Source organism: Manis pentadactyla, chromosome 2, assembly GCF_030020395.1.
Source record: "Manis pentadactyla isolate mManPen7 chromosome 2, mManPen7.hap1, whole genome shotgun sequence".
Taxonomy (NCBI): Eukaryota; Metazoa; Chordata; class Mammalia; order Pholidota; family Manidae; genus Manis; species Manis pentadactyla.
Window position 1 is genome coordinate 197,177,549 of NC_080020.1, and position 19,730 is coordinate 197,197,278.

A 19,730-nucleotide genomic window follows, 5' to 3' on the forward strand; every position below is an offset into this window, starting at 1 on the left:
CATTGGCCACTGTCTCTGGGGTGTGTGGCATTCTATGCGGTGACATAACTGGTCTGGGAGGGTGCTTTTTAAAATGCATTTTCTTTGGTTCCTCAGCTAGAATGTCTTAATAGTTCCACATATGTGTGTGCTCTTTATTATTTTTAAAGAACATATTTGGTTAATAACTAAATGAGTGATTGAGTGGTGGTTTAGACCAGTGTCCCCCAGTACTTCTCTGTCCCCCACTGTCAGAACAGAGCCCCCTGTGCACCCTCCTGGTTTCCCAGGTGGGCTGGGGCTTCTTGGCAGTGCTTAGGCTTTGGGAGACATCATGGAGCTGAGGCCAGGCTCCCCAACCCCACTTCCTCGAGGTGGATCTGGTGCAGGGGGCCTTGTGTGGAGACTACTGGAGGCTAGCACTGCAGCAAACAGTGCTGTTTTGAGTAGGAGCCAGGTTGCTGCTTCGGGCCCCCAGGACCAAAATTCACCCCATGCCCTTTACTCTGGGGCTACCACAGCTCCCCTGATGGGTGGAGAAAGCATTCCCAGTCAGAGGCCTTCTAGGGCAAGAGAAAGGAGTTGCAGGGCCTGCCAGCATCTCCCCTCTCCAGACTCCACCATGCCAGCAACCAGGGCTTTTGTTTTAGAGAGCAAGACAGATAACTGAACACCTTTGGTCTCATTGTCTCCCGCCACACACAGCATGTCATGCTTGCTGGTTAACTGTGCTTTCACCCATGTTTATTCAGGAACCTCCTCAAAACCCTAAGACAGCATAGAGGAAGCTATTATCCCATTTCACAGATGAAGAGCGAGGCTCATAGAGGTTAAGTGATTTGCCTGGGGTCGCACAGCAAGTGAATTAATGGCATGCTGGAAGGTTCAGGGCTCCTGACTGCTCAGCCTCTTCTCTGCTGCCCCTGAGCTGTGCATTATCCTCGAGAGGGAAGAATCACAGCCCAGTCTGGGGTCTGCTGGGTAGTGTGGGTGACCAAGGAGAATACTGAGGGCTCATAGTGCTCAGCACAGTTTGGTTACTCAGATTTGGCTGTGATGTGCTCTTGCAGCCCCAATCGTTACACTGAATTGAAGGTTGCCTGCTTTCTATCCTTTACAATCCTGCTGCCATCTGTTGGAGCCTGCCAGGCAGATGAGAGAGGGGAGACAAGCATGACGCTCTGTGCAGTGTTCGTTAGAACTCTGGGAGCTTGTGCAGAAGGGAGTTTTGGAGGCCCACTGCACCAAGCTTCTGCCCAGAGAAGGGGCCCGTGACCTGAGGGCCCTCTGCCTTGCACTTGGGAAAGCAGCAGTGAACATGGGGAGGCAAGAACCAAGTAACAGCAGCTCTGCAGCTGAGCACACCACACCAGCCAGGGAAGTCTGGAGACCCGGCCAGCTCAGGACTGGACCTCTAGAGGGCTAGTAGGTTTGTGAGAGACTCTGCCCAAGGTCAGGTCCTGGGGGCAAACCCGCCCAATTGTTAGGGAAATGCACAGAACAAGCAGCCGCCAATGTACACCCCTCTTCCGGCCATCTCTTCCTCCCTCTCCCTTCCCCACAGCCCTCACCCCTGAATTCCATGCACTTTGAGCCTCCAGGCCTTTGCCCATGCTGTTCTCTCCACTTGGAATGCCCTTCCCTTTCTCTCCATTTTCTACCTAGTGAACTTGGTCTTCAAGGTCAGCTCAAATGGGGCCACTAGAGTGAGACCTTCTATGAAGTCCCTCTTATGGCCCCCAGACCTGTAATTATTTGTTCCTGTGCCAGTTTCCCTGGCAATTATGCAAGCCTCTGTTCGGTGGGGTGATGTATGTCAAAAGCTGGCTCAGGACCCTGCACACAGTGTCGGAAACTACTTTCTTCTTCCCCCAGGTCATGAACTATGTCTTAGTTGTGCTCGTCACTGCTACAGTTAATAACAGTTATAGCCATTATGTCAGCAGCCATGTATTGACTGACTGCTCTGAAGTGAGCACTGTGTCTGGAGATGGAGATCATTAAAGCAAAGAACTGGTTTCTGTAAATCAGGGGGCACAGTGCTTGGCACAAAGTAGCTGATTAATCAACATATGTTGAATGGATAGAACACATAAATGAGTGTGAGTAACTGAAAACCTTGGACTGCTGGAGAAAGAAAGAAAGAGAAAAAGAATGGAAAAGGCTGGGCCCAGGCCGGGCTCCTGGCACCTCCCAGCACCTCCCCCTGCCTCCCAGCCCATGGAGCCGGAGGGGCTGGCTGTGCACTGGCCCCTGTACTGGGCCATTGGTTTAATGATCTCTCAGCAGCTGGCAGGTGTGTAGCAGGCAGCCAGCTCATTCTGGCTGAGGATCCCCTGGCTGACATACTGCCTCCGTGGCTCTCTGAGTCAGCTTGGTCCTTGTCTACCCTGCCTGGGCCCCAGCAGAATCCTTGGAGTGAAACCACACCAGGCACTTCTGAGCCTCAGCCCCTGTTGCCCCAGAAGGGGTACCTGAACAAGGAGGCCAGGCTTCTTGTCCCAGCTCACCCACCGACTTAGATTTCCCACCTGGCCCTGGCCACAGCGCTAAGGAGGCCCTGCTGAGTTCTACCTCTGCCCTGTAGTGCTACCTTCTCCCTTCACCTGCCTGTGGCACAGCCCTGAGAAACCAGATGTTGGTTCATAAATTGGACAGAAGTTTTAACAGTCAGTTCCACAATCCAGAAAAAGAACACTTCCACCCAGACAACGCAGCACCATCACAATGCTTCCAAAAATACTTGGGGAGGCTTTTATTGGTGTTGGAACTCTCTGGAAAGTTTCAGTTGAGATAGACACTAACCCCAAATCACACTCTACATGACTTTCCCTAATCCTTTCCAGTGGCCGAGATCTCATCCCTGCTGCCAAGTACCCTGAATTCTGAGCACCTCCTGGTGAGCTGCTAACACCAGGACCTGCCAGAAATGCTGCAGGACAGGGGAAAGGAAAACACAAAACTCTGCCCCTGTGGAGTATGCTGGCATTTCCTGTGGGGGCAGGGCACATTTTAGAGACCATGCAGTTTTGATGGTTGGATTCTATTTTTAAATGGAGGGTGAGGAAGGGAAGCTGAGATGGCACGTGAGCCTTTTCTGGAGGAGATCTGGAAGCCCAGGGCAGCAGGCAGGGAAGAGGACTCTGCCTCTGTCCGAGCCGCAGTGGAGCTGCAGTGCCTGACCCTCCCAGCACCTGGAGTCTGCCCCTTCTGTTCCCTGCTGTGTCTCTCAGTCCTGGCACAGGACTTGGCACATGGGAGGGGCTCCAGGAATATTTATGGAATGAATGGCTGTTTCCAAGATTCTCAATTCTACCTAGACACTGACTTAAAAAAAAAAAAATGAAAGTCTCCCCTTAAATATCAGATGATGATTCACCTTATAAAAGAAAGCTTAAGTTTGCAAAGGGATTCACCCCAGGGCTTCTGTAGGTAGCCAGGCCCCCAGTGCATTTAAAGTAAGATGCAACATGCAGCCAGTGTGTCAGGGACCCAGCAGCTGCGTAATAGTCCCTTGAACGGCCATTGTCACCTTCACACAAGCTTCAAATCCCTATGGCAGCACAGTGCCTAATGTTAAGGGATTGTGGTCAGATTAGTGAACAACACACAATGCCCAATGGGTGATTCAGAAGTGTGTGGGACAAGAGCTGAAGAGGGTGGTTCGCCTGTGCTTGTGGAGGCTTTGGGGCCTGCTGGAGCAGTCCAACCCACTGGATTGTAAGCCTCCTGCCCAGAAAGGGCCTTACAAAGCTCCTTGATAGATATTGTTCAGCCAGGCAAGTGGATATTGTTTGTGTCTCCATTTTAAGAATGGAGAAATCTACATTACCAAAAGACAATTTGCACCATGACACAGTGGTCAGGGAGAGATTGTTGAGGGCCCTAGTCCCAGGTTTGAGTTTTTGCCATCATTCATCAGCAGGCTTGCAGGGCGGGCACGGCTCTGCAGTCACTGAAGTGTGGCTCACTGCCTTTGTCTCCACCCCTCTCCAGTCTCCTGTGCATGACCATCCAAGACCAAGGCCTCACATTCCTTGACCGTCTCATCTACAATGTCTCTTCATCCAGTCCAGCAGGTACTCTGTTCTACCTACATGCTTACTACAACCAGTAACTGCCCTACCTTCAAAGTTTTTGATTCCAAACATCTCTCCTTCTGACCACCACCTCCCATCCTTCCAGCTCTCCTGCTCTATTGCCCCAATGTAATAATATTGGACCTCATGACCTGCAGTCTCCTGATCTCATATTTCCCTCATCTTCTTTGGGCCCTCACTTATTTTCCAGTCCAGCTTAGATTTACTCCCTCTGCTGAGTCCCTTAACTTGCTTGGTCCTCTTTCCCTGGGCTGTACCCCGACCTGCAATCTGCCTCCATCAAAATGCCAGCTTTCCACCTGTTCTTCACCTGCACCCCAGCAGCTGAATGTAGCTGGAGAAAATCATGCAAAGATACTGCCTGGTCCAACTTTACTTATTTATTTATAAAGTCCTTATTGTATTCTTCTATTTTATTTTTTGTAAAAAAACATTTACTTAAAAAAATTTTATTTCATCATTGATTAACCTTTTGCTCATGTTCAAATTTAAACTAGTCTTTCATGTCTGCCTCATAAGAGAAAACATGAAAAATTGCCTCTCTCGCAGTTTCTAGTTTTTCAAGTGCTCATGTAGTAGCAACTGGCTCAAAATACTGCTTTGTGATGTGATACATATATACAATGGAATACTATTCAGCCATAAGGAAGAAACAAATCCTAGTATTTGCAACAACATGGATGGAGCTGGAGGACATTATGTCATCAGTGAAATAAGCCAGGCGGAGAAAGACAAGTGCCAAATGATTTCCCTCATTTGTGGAGTATAACAGTGAAGCAAAACTGAAGGTACAAAATGGCAGCAGACTCAGAGACTCCAAGAATGAACTAGTGGTTACCAAAGGGGAGGGGTGTGGGAGGGAGGATGGGGCGGGAGGGAGAAGGGGACTGAGGGGCATTATGTTTAGTATACATGGTGTGGGGGATCACGGGGAGAACAGTGTAGCACAGAGAAGGCACATAGTGGATCTCTGGCAACTTGCTGCACTGACGGACAGTGACTCCATTGGGGTATGGGTGGGGACTTGATAATATGGGTAAATGTAGTAACCACATTGTTTTTTCATGTGAAACCTTCATAAGAATGTATATCAGTCATACCTTAATTTAAAAAATACTGCTTTGTTTCAAGGCATGCAGTTAAGATGTATCTTCACTGATGATAGTAATACTTCCATTTGCTTCCTGAGCTGTCAGGTCACTTTCTCTATTAGACAGTATACACAGTAAAGTGTCGTTTTCATAGGTTGGAAAACAATACCCTGGTTGATCCGAGGTGTTTCTTTCAGGAAGCAGTGATGTATGTTTACCTTCTTCCATGTGAGTCTTTAACTGCTTTGGATTCGAACCTCACATGGCAACCATAATATCTACATTGGTGAATGTATACTGGCCTCCAAATGAAATTAACCAGTTTCACTTGCTGATAGAAATGTAAAGCAAGTTCTGACTTTATTTTGAGGAGATCACATTTGTGTACATCCTGCATGTGGACACATAATTTCTCAATTGTTTCTGCTTGCTTTTCACAAAATAGGCAGACAGCAGAGAGAGGGTGTTCTTCCCAATCAGACTAGTCATCTTCCTGATGGTCTGGTCTAGTCTAGCAGCTCCTGATCATCTCCCTATTGAACTTCTTGCCATGATTTTCCAAGTTCCAAATAATTGATGACATAAAATTGGTCGTATTCTCTGTTCTTAGGATTGATCCTATGATGCTGTCTTTTCCTCATACGATCTTTAAGTGTATTTTTGTCCCTGAAGGTTTACTCACAGTACAAGCAAGTTGTCAAGGTTTTTCCATAATGTACATAGAAATTAATGGTAGTTTACAATGTATCTGGCAGTCCAATGTTGAAAGCATGTTCTCTGGCCATGCGGTTCAAAAGAACAGATCTTTCTATTCTTTTTATGTCCCTAGGCAAGGAGGACACAAATAGGAGCCCCAAACATTGATAATGTTACATGTTGAATGCATTGTGTTCTCTTGGTCCTTGTCTTCTCAAAGGGAAGAATTCAGTCAAGAGAACAGATAGCAAGTAGAAGCAGCAAGGAGTTTATTAGGTTAAAACAAAAGTACACTTAGAAAGGTCCAAGCAGGCAACTCGAGAAGATTCAAGTGCCTGGTCCAACTTTAAATCAATGCCCCTGGGTACTAGCTGGACACTCCAACTGGTGGGCCCTCCTACTAACTTTCTGCTGTGTCTGTTCACCACTCATCCACCCTCTTTCCACCTCCGCCCCCCATATCACTCACTCTTTGCTCACATTTCATTGAGAAAATAAAAGCAATCAGACAGGGACTCTTATCCTCACACCCTCAAATCTACTCATCATACGGAGCTGCTTTTTCTCTTATCACAGCAAATGAAGCACCCATTTTCAAATACCTGCTTCACTGGGTCCCATCCCTTCTAACTTTCTCAAAGACTCTGTTCCTTCCATTACCCATTCCCTTGCATTGTTGATTTGTCTTCCATCAGGATGCAAACTGCTATATTTTCTTCCTTCTTAACAGACCCCTACCTTGACCCCTGTATCATCCTCCAACTGCCTCCCATTTCTTTGCTCAAAAGAGTAATCAACATCTCCCTTCCTCCCCTCCCTTCTCTCCTGGATCCACATCAATCAAGAGTCCACCCCACTTTTCCACTGAGTCTGCTCTTGTAAGGTCCCCATAAGCCTCCTTCATGCAAGTCCAGTGGTGACTTACTTGTCCTCATCTTACTCAGCATCTCAGCAGTATTTGACATGGTTGACCATTCCCCCTTCTTGAAATCCTCTTTTGTCTGGGTTTCTGGGACACCAGGCTCTCCTTTATCCTTACTGGCTGCCTTCCTCAGTTTCTTTTGCTAGAACCCCTCCTCTGTGTGACCTCCTATTGTCAAGGTCCCCATACTCAATCCTCAGACCCCTCCCTCTGGACTTTTTCCAGACAATCTCATTTCACCTGTAGGGGAGGAAAATCTTTTTTCCTCTATCCTTTATGTTCAGTTCCTGGGGCCCTGCATATTAAACTGATAAAAGACAGATTAACAGGAGGAAGGGAAAGGCTTGTTATATATCTATATGGAGGCCTTTTTAGAAAATAATTGAATACCCAAAGAAACAGTTAGGCCAGGGGCTTATATACCATCTTAACAAAATGTAATAAATTGTGGAGAAGTTATAAGGCAAAGGAAAAGGGGTTTGGGCTTCTGAGAGTGGTAAATTGTGGGAAGGTAAATATATAGGGAAACTAATGAAAAATAAGGGTTATGTTAGTAAGGTTTGTAACAGACTCAATCTTGTGCAGTCTCAGAGTGATAAGTGTCTCTGGAGATTGAGTTGTTCTACTCTTTCTGGTACAGCTGAGGGGAGAGGAAACACCTTCAAAAAGGGAAATTTATACCCTGTATTTAGGCAGATATCTACAATATTTCTCCATTGCCTTCAAATCAAAACAGTCGTATGCCAAAGTTGCATATTTTAGGTTGGCATATTCTGATCCTATCACATCCCATAGCTTTAAACCCCATCTATTTGCTGATGACTTCCAGATAAATAACTCCAGTCTTCTACACTAAGCTTTAAGGCTATAGATCCAACTATCTACTTAACATCTCCATGTGGATGTCTAATATGTATCAAAACTTAAAAAAAGCAAAATGGAACTCTGGATTCCTGTCCTATCCCTGTCTTCCTCATTTCAATAAATGACACCAACATGAGGAACTGTACTGATTCCTCTTGCTCCATAACCTTCCATATGCAATCCACCAGCAAATCCTGTCAGTTTTGTCTACAAAATACATTCTAATTCCATCCATTCATCTTCATGCCCATCGCTAGTGGTCTACTCTGACTGCCACCATCCTCTGTTGCTGGGGCAACTAAATCAGTCTCCTAACTAACCCCAGCTTCCTCTCTGTAGCTTTTTCTTTTTTTATTAAAGTATTATTGATACACAATCTTATGTTGGCTCCTCTCTGTATCTTAACAACCTCTTCTCCACAGAGAAGCCAAAGAGATCTTTAAATTTATAAATCAGATCAAGTCATTCCCTTGCTTGAAAACTTTCAGTGATTTCCCATTGCAGGAAATCTGACTCCTCACCATGACCTGCAAGGTCCTGTGCGGTCTCACCCTACTCCCTCTCAGCATCACTGGTACTGCTGTCCCCTTTGCTCAGTTCACTACAGCCAAACTGGACTTACTAGACCTCAGGGCACCTGGATTTGCTGTTCCTGTTCCTTGGAGCACTGCTCCCTGAGTCTTAGCATGGCTGACTTCTCAGCCACATTCAAGCCTCAAGGTCAAAACTAAAATGTCACCCCTTGGAGAAGCCTTCTCTGATCACCTTCACTACCCAACTCACCCCCAGCTATTGTCCATCACTCTTCTGTCTTATTAGAGCTAGTACCATTTTCATAAATTATCTGGTTCCTGTATTTGTTTATTTGTTTGTTGCCTGACATCTGGCCACTCCCTACTCCATGCGAGCAGCGTTCTTATCTCCCTCATCCACTGCTATATTCCCATTTTAGCACAGCACCTGATGTTTGCTGAACAAATGAATGAACTTCCAAAGTTTCCATGTTAACATCTATAAAATGGGAGCACTAACAGTGCCTATCTCACTTGGTTGTTGGGAGAATTATATGAAACAACGAATGTAGGTGTTTAGTGTGGACCTGGCATTTAATAAGCACTCTATTGTGAGCTAGTGCTTTTATTAATAAACAATTTGGCTGTGGTCACACAGTGAGTGGCAAAGCTGCACACTGAGCCAAGGTCTCTGACCCCAGATCCTTTGCTTATTCCAGTGTGTGTGTTGCTCCCTCTTGGGATGCAGGGTAGGTGGGCATGGGGAAACAGTGTGAGTGAGGTCAGGACCAGCCTGCCTTTGGCATGCTAAGGAGCAATGACAGGTTGAGGTCATATCAGAGGGGCCTGAAAACCAGGCTGAAATGTTAGACACAGTGTGGGGAACAATAAGGAGCCATTATATATTCTTAAGCAGGAGTGTAATGTGATGATGAGTGTTTTAGAAGAGCATTCTGGCTGATTAGTCACTATATAGTGTGCCATTAAATCAGGCAATCTAGTTAGTCTAAATTGTCAGTCTCTTGACTGCCTGGAAACAACTAGATAATTGTAAAGTCCCTTGTTTTGGCTCTTTACCTCCAACACTTAAATCAGCCCACTACCAGCTGTCCCCTTCACTTTATGGGGAGCCTACATGTCTCTGTAGGTGGTAAATCCTTGAGGAATGTGTGCTTGGTTTGTATATTCAGCTCTGAACTGCAATATGATTCCAAACTCATTCAAAAGGATTGCCAATGTGTATTGTTTCTTCATGAGCTCTAAGTGCCTCATGATCTGTGATGGTTATAATTTTATTTTATAGATGCTGGTATACACATTTTGAACAAAGCAGAATTTGGCATGTTAGACTTGGCAGCTATATACAAATCTTTCTTGCAATGATGTCTGCCTTGCAGGGTTGTGGGGAGGACCCTCACATAATAGGCTGAGGGTCAATAAATGTTCATTCATTTGTTTATGTGGCAACGTAGGATGCTGCACATTTATGTGCAGAGTGAATTGGGTGGAGGGGTCTAGGGGTAGGGGCCAGGGATCCTGTGGCCTTTGGAAAAGAACAGAGGAGAAACTGTGAGAAATGTTTCAAGAGCCAAATGGTAGGATCTAGTGAATGATACTCAACATGACTCAACACAACCTCCACTAATCCTCTCAGTCTTCTTATTGTCTGTTTTTCCCCACTTCTTGACATCAAGGCCACATATGAAGATGCAGGAAAAGGGGCTGGCTGTGGGCCCGTTGATCTCTGTGAGGCATCCAAAGATTTGTGTGTGTGTTTAATAAAGGAAAGAAGGCAGTATAAGATATGCAGCCACAGAGGAGATAGGGAGTGAAGTCAGGCTGAGGCCAGAGGGGAAGGCCCTCCTCCAAAGCTGAGCTCAGCAGAGCAGTCCTCCCCTCCCTGCTCAGAGATTGCTGAGGGCAGCCTCCTGTACTCTGCAGATGAGAAAGGCACTGGGGAACGGTAGCAAGAATGCAACACAGGTTGGTAGGTAGCACTGGCTTTAATTCATGACATCTGTTTCCCTAGAATCACCTTCACCTCCAACTAAATCCCCACTTTATTTCTTTTTAAATGTGTTTCTATAAAACTTCTTTTAGAGCTGTTTATAGCTGAAGGTCACCCTAGCTGCAGACTTTGAGCTAAATACTCTGATTAATTCTATCCCAGTTCCTGACCCTACCACCCTCCCCAGGTCTGAGAAGGAGAAAGGAGATGAAGCAGACCATGCAGGGAGAGGCCCGACTTCGCTATGTAATATTATCAAATAAACCAGCATATCAAGGTCATGGATCTTTTCCTTGTAATGTTTCCAGGCTGTCCAACCCCAGAGTGGTGTCACTACATTTAAAGCCCCTCCCAGCCCCTTTGAGCTATGCACAGGAAACCAAAATGCATCAAGGAGTTCATAACTGGAAAGCTCCATAAAAACTTGAGGTATTGATGCAGTGTGTGCATGTGTGATGGATTTCATATTCTACATACAGGATTGAACAAGCAGACAAAATCCCCAGGGAATGGAGCTAACTGAATGGGAAGACAGTCAATAAATAAACAAGTGTCAGAAAAGAAAAAAGCAAGAAGATAACAGAAAGTAGTGGAAATTGGGGTGCTATTTTTGATAGGGTGATCTAAAAGGCTCTCTGATGACATGACCATTGAGCAAAGATGTGGAGTGAAATAAGGAAGTTAGTGGCTATCTGGAGGAAGATTATTCCAGCAGGTGCCAAGATCCCTAAGCAGGAGCTTGCATGCTTTGTTTGAGGAGCAGCAAGGAGGCCAGCATAGCTGGAATAGCGTTTAGAGGAGGGTCATGTGGGAGTGTGTGAGAATATGAAGTCAGAACAACAGCCAAAGAAAAGATCATGTAGGGTTTATGGGCCATGGCAAGGCCTTTGGATTTTACTCTGATGGAAATGGGGAGCCAAGGGAGGGTTTTGAGAAGAGAAATGAGATGATATGACATATTTTAAGATCACTCTGGCTACTATTCCAGAAAAAACTGTAGGGGAGTAAGTATAGAAACCAGTTAGGAGGCTTTTGAAATATTCCAGGTGAGTGATGATGACTTAGACCAGAATATGATTGGCAGAGTCAAAGAGAAGTAACTAGCTCTTTCAGAATATCTTTCAGAAAAGATACATTCATTGGGTATAGAAATCTAGGTTGAAGGGTTTTTGTTGTTTTACTTTCAACATTTTAAAGTAATTTTAAAGATAATTTCTTGGTTTGCAAGGTTTCTGACAAGAAGTTTGAAGTTTTTATCTTTGTATGTATGTAAGTAATGTGCCTTTTATCTTTGACTGCTTTTAAGTCATCTTTGACTGCTTTTTTCGTTGACTGTTTTTCTCTTCATCCCTGGTTTTTAGCAATTTGATTTTGATGTGCCTATAGTTTTCTTTGTATTTATTCTACTTGGGGCTTATTGAACCTCTTAGATCTGTGTGTTTATAAATTTTACCAACTTTGGAAAATTTTTGACCACTGTTTCTTCAACAATTCTTTTTTTTACCCCCACAATCTTTTTTTGGACTCCAGTGACCATATGTTAGACCACCTAATACTATCTCAGTACTTGAGGACCTTATCTTCCTTGTTTTTCAGTCTCTTTTTCCCCACTGCTTCATCCTGGATAGTTTCTATTGCTATGTCTTCAAGTTCAATCTTTTTTTTTTCTGTAGTGTTTAATCTACTGTTAATTTCATCCAGTGAAATTTTCATTTCAGATATTTTTTTAATCTCCAGAAATTCCACTTAGTTCTTTATTTTTTACATTTATCACCTTGTTATGTTCATCTTTTCCTTTAAATCCTTGAAAATGTTTAATATATTTATAACAGCCATTTAAATGTCTTTGCTAATTCCCTAATCCTTGGCATTGCTGGGTCTGTTTCTATTTACTGATTTTTCTCTTCTTTGTGGATTACAGCTTCCTGCTTATTTGCATGTCTGCTCATTTTTTTATTATGGTAATATTTTTATTGTGAGTTTTACATTTTTTATATTTGATTATGTTGTACTCCCTTAGAAGGGGTTGGATTTTGTCCTAGCAGGCAGATAAGTTACTTATAGGCAAGCCCATGATCTTTTCCAGACTTTGTTTTTAAGCTTTTTAAAGGCAGACCTAAAGGAGCCTTTTTTTAAAGACTAGCTTAGCCACAGTATTAAGACATCACCTTTTTGGGGTCTCTACTAAATATCTATGTATTTAGTGAAACCTTTGCACCCTGGTTGATGAGGACTTAGGTGATTCCTGGCTCTGTGAAAGCTCTGGGAATTGTTTGGCTGATAGCTTTTGGGAAATTGACTTTCCTGGAAGTTGCAGGGGGGATTTTGTGGGGGTTTTTTTGGTCTTGAGGAGTTTCACACTACACACACAGTGACTGTTTTTCAACCCAAGATTTAGGGAAACCCCTATGCAGATTTCTGGAGCTCTTTCTTGTGGCAGTTCCTTCCTGTCCAGTATGCTATCCTGGCAAGTACTGCCTTTGTTACAGATGCCTTACCCTCCTTGAACTCAAATCTCTGTCTCATCAATTCAGTGAGACTGCTGGGCTTTCTTTGTTTCCCTTCTCTCAGGGATCATAATCCTGTAGCTATCTGTTTTGCAGTGCTTGAAAATAATTGTTTCATTAGATTTTGTTTGGTTTTCTAGTTATTTATGGTAGAAGGGAAGTCTGTATTCAGCTACTCCCTCATGGTCTGAAACAGAAGTCAGTGGTTAAGTTCTGGATATGTTTTGAAGATACAGTGGTAGGATTTGCAAGTGGATCAGATATAGGGTGTAAGAGAAAGAATCAAAAAGGACTCTAAGACTTTTGACCTTAGTAACTAGAATAAATCTGCAATTTACTGAGATAAGGAAGGCTAGAGTAGAATCAAGAAGGGGAATGATTAGTAGGGACATAAGAATCAAAAGCTCAGAATTGAAAATATTAATTTTGAGATATCTCAGGCTTCAAGTTGGTTGTCTGTTAGGCAGTTGGATATGCAAGTGTAGAACTCAAGGGAGAGGTTGGGTCTGAGATACAAATTTGGGCTTTTTCCACCTATAGACCACTGATTCTTAATCCTGGCTGCAGTGGTATTAAAGTCACTTAAGAAACTGAGAATGGATGCTCAGACTTCACTCTAAGCCAATTTAATCAGAATCTGTGGGAATCAGAACTGGGAACTGATATATATATATATATATATATATATATATATATATTTTTTTTTTTTTGGTATCATTAATGTACACTTACATGAGCAACATTACGACAGTTACCAGAATCCCCCCATTATCAAGTCCCCACCACTTACCCCATTACAGTCACTGTCCATCAGCATAGTAAGATGCTATAGAAGCACTACTTGTCTTCTCTGTGTTATACTGCCTTCCCCGTGCACACCCCCCTACATTATGTGTGCTAATCGTAATGCCCCCTTTTCCCCCTTGTCCCTCCCTTCCCACCCATCCTCCCCAGTCCCTTTCCCTTTCGTAACTGTTAGCCCATTCTTGGGTTCTGTGGGTCTGCTGCTGTTTTGTTCCTTCAGTTTTTGCTTTGTTCTTATACTCCAAAGATGAGTGAAATCATTTGATACTTGTCTTTTTCCACCTGGCTTATTTCACTGAGCATAATACCCTCTAGCTCCATCCATGTTGTTGCAAATGGTAGGATTTGTTTTCTTCTTATGGCTGAATAATATTCCATTGTGTATATGTACCACATCTTCTTTATCCATTCATCTACTGATGGACACTTAGGTTGCTTCCATATCTTGGCTATTGTAAACAGCTGCAATAAACATAGGGGTGCATCTGACTTTTTCAAACTGGAGTGCTGCATTCTTAGGGTAAATTCCTAAAAGTGGAATTCCTGGGTCAAATGGTATTTCTATTTTGAGCTTTTTGAGGAACCTCCATACTGCTTTCCACAATGGTTGAACTAATTTACATTACCACTAGCAGCATAGGAGGGTTCCCCTTTCTCCACAACCTCACCAACATTTGTTGTTGTTTGTCTTTTGAATGGTGGTGAACCTTACTGGTGTGAGGTGATATCTCATTGTGGTTTTAATTTGCATTTCTCTGATGACTAGCGATGTGGAGCATCTTTTCATGTGTCTGTTGGCCATCTGAATTTCTTCATTGGAGAACTGTCTGTTCATCTCCCCTGCCCAGTTTTTAATTGGATTATTTGCTTTTTGTTTGTTGAGGTGCATGAGCTCTTTATATATTTTGGATGTCAACCCTTTATCAGATCTGTCATTTATGAATATATTCTCCCATACTGTAGGATACCTTTTTGTTCTATTGATGGTGTCCTTTGCTGTACAGAAGCTTTTCAGCTTGATATAGTCCCATTTGTTCATTTTTGCTTTTCTTCCCGTTGCCTGGGGAGGTATGTTCATGAAGAAGTCGCTCATGTTTATGTCCAAGAGATTTTTGCCTATGTATTTTTCTAAGACTTATGGTTTCATGACTTACATTCAGGTTTTTGATCTATTTCAAATTTACTTTAGTGTATGGGGTTAGACAGTGATCCAGTTTCATTCTCTTACATGTAGCTGTCCAGTTTTGTCAACACCAACTGTTGAAGAGGCTGTCATTTCCCCATTGTATGTCCATGGCCCCTTTATCATATATTAATTGACCATATATGTTTAGGTTAATGTCTGGAGTCTCTATTCTGTTCCACTGGTCTGTGGCTCTCTTGTGCCAGTACCAAATAGTCTTGATTACTGTGGCTTTGTAGTAGACCTTGAAGTTGGGGAGTGAGATCCCCCCACTTTATTCTTCCTTCTCAGGATGGCTTTGGCTATTCGGGGTCTTTGGTGGTTCCATATGAATTTTTGAACTATTTGTTCCAGTTCGTTGAAAAATGCTGTTGGTATTTTGATAGGGATTGCATTGAATCTGTAGATTGCTTTAGGCAGGATGGCCATTTTGACGATATTAATTCTTCCTAGCCAAGAGCATGGGATGAGTTTCCATTTGTTAGTGTCCTCTTTAATTTCTCTTAAGAGTGTCTTGTAGTTTTCAGGGTATAGGTCTTTCACTTCCTTGGTTAGGTTTATTCCTAAGTATTTTATTTTTTTTGATGCAATTGTGAATGGAATTGTTTTCCTGATTTCTCTATTAGTTTATTGTTAGTGTATAGGAAAGCCACATATTTCTGTGTATTAGTTTTTGTATCCTACAACTTTGCTGAATTCTGATATTAGTTCTAGTAGTTTTGGAGTGGAGTCTTTAGGGTTTTTTATGTACAATGTCATGTCATCTGCAAACAGTGACAGTTTGATTTCTTCTTTACCAATCTGGATTCCTTGGATTTCTTTGTTTTGTCTAATTGCCGTGGCTAGGACCTCCAGTACTATGTTGAATAACAGTGGGGAGAGTGGGCATCCCTGTTTTGTTCCCAATCTTAGAGGAAAGCCTTCAGCTTCTTGCTGTTCAGTATGATGTTGGCTGTGGGTTTATCATATATGGCCTTTATTATGTTGAGGTACTTGCCCTCTATGCCCATTTTGTTGAGAGTTTTTATCATGAATGGATGTTGAATTTTGTCAAATGCTTTTTCAGTGTCTATGGAGATGATCATGTGATTTTTGTCCTTTTTGTTTATGTGGTGGATGATGTTGATGGATTTTCAAATGTTGTACCATCCTTGTATCCCTGAGATGAATCCCACTTGATCATGGTTTATGATCCTCTTGATGTATTTTTGCATTTGGTTTGCTAATATTTTGTTGAGTATTTTTGCATCTATGTTCATCAGGGATATTGATCTGTAATTTTCTTTTTTGGTGGGGTCTTTGCCTGGTTTTGGTATTAGGGTGATGTTGGCTTCATAGAATGAGTTTGGGAGTATTCCCTCCTCTTCTATTTTTTGGAAAACTTTAAGGAGAATGGGTATTATGTCTTCTCTGTATGTCTGATAAAATTCCGTGGTAAATCCACCTGGCCCTGGGGTGTTGCTCTTGGGTAGTTTTTTGATTACCGCTTCAATTTCGTTGCTGGTAATTGGTCTGTTTAGATTTTCTGTTTCTTCCTTGGTCAGTCTTGGAAGGTTGTGTGTTTCTAGGAAGTTGTCCATTTCTTCTAGGTTTTCCAGCTTGTTATCATATAGGTTTTCATAGTATCTCTAACAATTCTTTGTATTTCTATAGGGTCCATCATGATTTTTCCTTTCTCGTTTCTGATTCTGTTGATGTGTGTTGATTCTCTTTTTCTCTTAATAAGTCTGACTAGAGGCTTATCTATTTTGTTTATTTTCTCAAAGAACTGGCTCTTGGTTTCATTGATTTTTTTCTATTGTTTTATTCTTCTCGATGTAATTTATTTTTTCTCTGATCTTTATTATGTCCCTCCTTCTGCTGACTTTGGGTCTCATTTGTTCTTTTTTTCCAATTTCAATAATTGTGACTTTAGACTATTCATTTGGGATTGTTCTTCCTTCTTTAAATATGCCTGGATTGCTATATACTTTCCTCTTAAAACTGCTTTCACTGTGTCCCACAGAAATTGGGGCTTTGTGTTGTTGTTGTCATTTGTTTCCATATATTGCTTGATCTCTGTTTTAACTTGGTCATTGATCCATAGATTATTTAGGAGCATGTTTTTAAGGCTCCATGCATTTGTGAGCCTTTTTGCTTTCTTTGTACAGTTTATTTCTAGTTTTATACCTTTGTGGTCTGAAAAGTTGGTTGGTAGAATTTCAATATTCTTGAATTTACTTAGGCTCTTTTTGTGGCCTAGTATGTAGCCTATTCTGGAGAATGTTCCATGTACACTTGAGAAGAATGTGTATCCTGTTGCTTTTGGATGTAGAGTTCTGTAGATGTCTATTGGGTCCATCAGTTCTAGTGTGCTGTTCAGTGCCTCTGTTTCCTTACTTATTTTCTGTCTGGTGGATCTGTCCTTTGAAGTGAGTGGTGTGTTGAAGTCTCCCAGAATGAATGCATTGCATTCTATTTCCTCCTTTAATTCTGTTAGTATTTGTTTCACATATGTTGGTGCTCCTGTATTGGGTACATATATATGTATAATAGTTATATCCTCTTGCTGGACTGACCCCTTTATCTTTATGTAGTGTCCTTCTTTATTTCTTGTTATTTTCTTTGTTTTGAAGTCTATTTTGTCTGTTACTAGTACTGCAACAACTGCTTCTTTTTCTTTGTTGTTTGCATGAAATATCTTTTTCCACCCCTTGACTTTTAGTCTGTGCATGTCTTTGGGTTTGAGGTGAGTCTCTTGTAGGTAGCATATAGATGGGTCTTGCTTTTTTATCCATTCTGTTACTCTTTGTCTTTTGATTGGAACATTCAGTCCATTTACATCTAGAGTGATTATTGATAGATATGTACTTATTGCCATTGTAGGCTTTGGATTCGTGGTTACCAAACATTCAAGGGTAGCTTCTTTACTATCTAACCATCTAACTTTAACTCACTTATTATGCTATGATAGACACAGTCTGATGATTCTTTATTTCTCTCTCTTCTTATTCTTCCTCCTCCACTCTTTATATGTTAGGTGTTTTATTCTGTACTCTTTTGTGTTTCCCTTGACTGCTTTTGCGGATAGCTGATTTTATTTTTTGTCTTTAGTTAGTATTTGGTTTGTCTGCTTTCTTTGCTGTGATTTTATTTTCTCTGGTGACATCTATTTAGCCTTAGGAGTACTTCCATCTAGAGCAATCCCTTTAAATACCCTGTAGAGGTGGTTTATGGGAGGCAAATTCCCTCAACTTTTGCTTATCTGGAAATTGTTTAATTCCTCCTTCAAATTTAAATGATAATCATGCTGGATACAGTATCCTTGGTTCAAGGCCCTTCTGTTTCATTGCATTAAATATATCATGCCATTCTCTTCTGTCCTGTAAGGTTTCTGTTGAGAAGTCTGATGATAGCCTGATGGGTTTTCCTTTGTAGGTTATCTTTTTTCTCTCCCTGGCTGACTTTAATACTGTGCTTGTCATTGATCTTTGCCATTTTAATTATTCTATGTCTTGGTGTTGTCTTCCTTGGGTCCCTTGTGTTGGGACATCTGTGGGCTTCCATGGTCTGAGAGACTATTTCCTTCCCCAATTTGGGGAAGTTTTTAGCAATTATTTCTTCAAAGACACTTTCTATCCCTTTTTCTCTCTCTTCTTCTTCTGGTACCCCTATAATGCGAATATTGTTGCATTTGGATTGGTCACACAGTTCTCTTAATATTCTTTCATTCCTTGAGATCCTTTTACCTCTCACTGCCTCAGCTTCTGTGTATTCCTGTTTTCTGCTTTGTATTCCATTAACAGTCTCTTGCACCTCATCCAGTCTTCTCTTAAGTTCTTCTGTTGATTGTTTCATTTCTGTTTTCTCCCTCTGGACTTCATCTCTTAGTTCTTTCATATTTCTATGTAGCTCCATCAACATGGTTATGACTTTATTTTGAATTTTTTCAGGAAGATTGGTTATATCTATCTCGCCAGGCCCTCTCTCTGGCTTTGTTTGTGTGATTTTGGACTGGACCAGGTTCTTCTGCCTTTTCATGACACTAGACGTGATCGCCGGCAAGTGGCGCATGTGACAGCTGGAAGAACAAAGTCCTGCTTGCTGGTCGCCTTGCCCTTCTCCGCTGCCTGTGCCCATCACCCGCACACAGGGAGCAGTCTCTGGGTTAATTCCCTGAGCTTCTGTGGGCAGTGGATCCTCAGGATGGCCTAGGGAGTAGTAGACTAGAGGTGTGAGTTCTCCTGCAAGAATGGCGCCCCTTCCTTCCTTCTGGACTTTGCACCAGCTTCCTCTGTCTATGTTAGGCAACTGGGTGCTGGCAGCAGCCTCTGGTCTGGCCCAATTAGCTGCATGCTGGGAGAAGATTCTGTGTGGTTGCTGTGGGTGGCGTTGCTACCCGACTGATCCACAGCAATGGCAAGTCAGCCAGTTTGCTTGCAGTGCCAGTGGCGGGGAATAAACGGAAGGCTGCTTATTGCCGTGAGGGGCTTTGGAGCTGTGTTGCCACCCAGGGCGTTAGGGCGCCTGAAGTTCCTTAAGATTCCCAGCCTGCTGGGCTGAGTGTGCCATGATGATTTTGTCCACCTGTTAAACCCTTGTCCCTTTAAGACTTTTAAAGCACCTGCTTTTCTTTTGTCCCAGGGCAGCCGGCTCTAGGGACCCCCTCACAGTCTCCATCTCAGATTTTACTTTTCCATTTCTCTAATATCCGGTACACTATGCAATGTGTATCTGTGCTCCTGATGCAGATTACTAGGGCTGGTTATTTAGCTTCCACTCCCTCCCCACTCTGATTCTTTTCCTCCCACCAGTGAGCTGGGGTGGGAGGAGTGCTCGGGTCCTGCTGGGTCACAGCTTTCTATCTTACCCTTTTCGTGGGATGCTGAGGTCTCAGAGATGTAGATGTAGCCTGACTGTTGTGCTGTATCTTCTGGTCTCTCTTTTAGGAATAGTTGTATTTGCTTTATTTTCAGAATATATGTGGTTTTGGGAGGTGATTTCTGCTACCCTACTCATGCCGCCATCTTGAGCGCCTCCCTGGGAACTGATATTTTTTAAAGTTCTCCCGATGCTTCTAATTTT

General features: G+C 42.7%; 1 protein-coding gene and 1 pseudogene across 1 annotated transcript in view; one reads left to right on the plus strand and one right to left on the minus strand.

The window, feature by feature from the left end:
* Positions 1-19,730, plus strand: part of KCNK12 (potassium two pore domain channel subfamily K member 12) — a 57,720-nt gene that overhangs the window by 9,299 nt on the left and 28,691 nt on the right. The window lies entirely within an intron of this gene.
* LOC118932418 (zinc finger protein 277-like) lies at positions 5,186-6,621 on the minus strand (annotated as a pseudogene).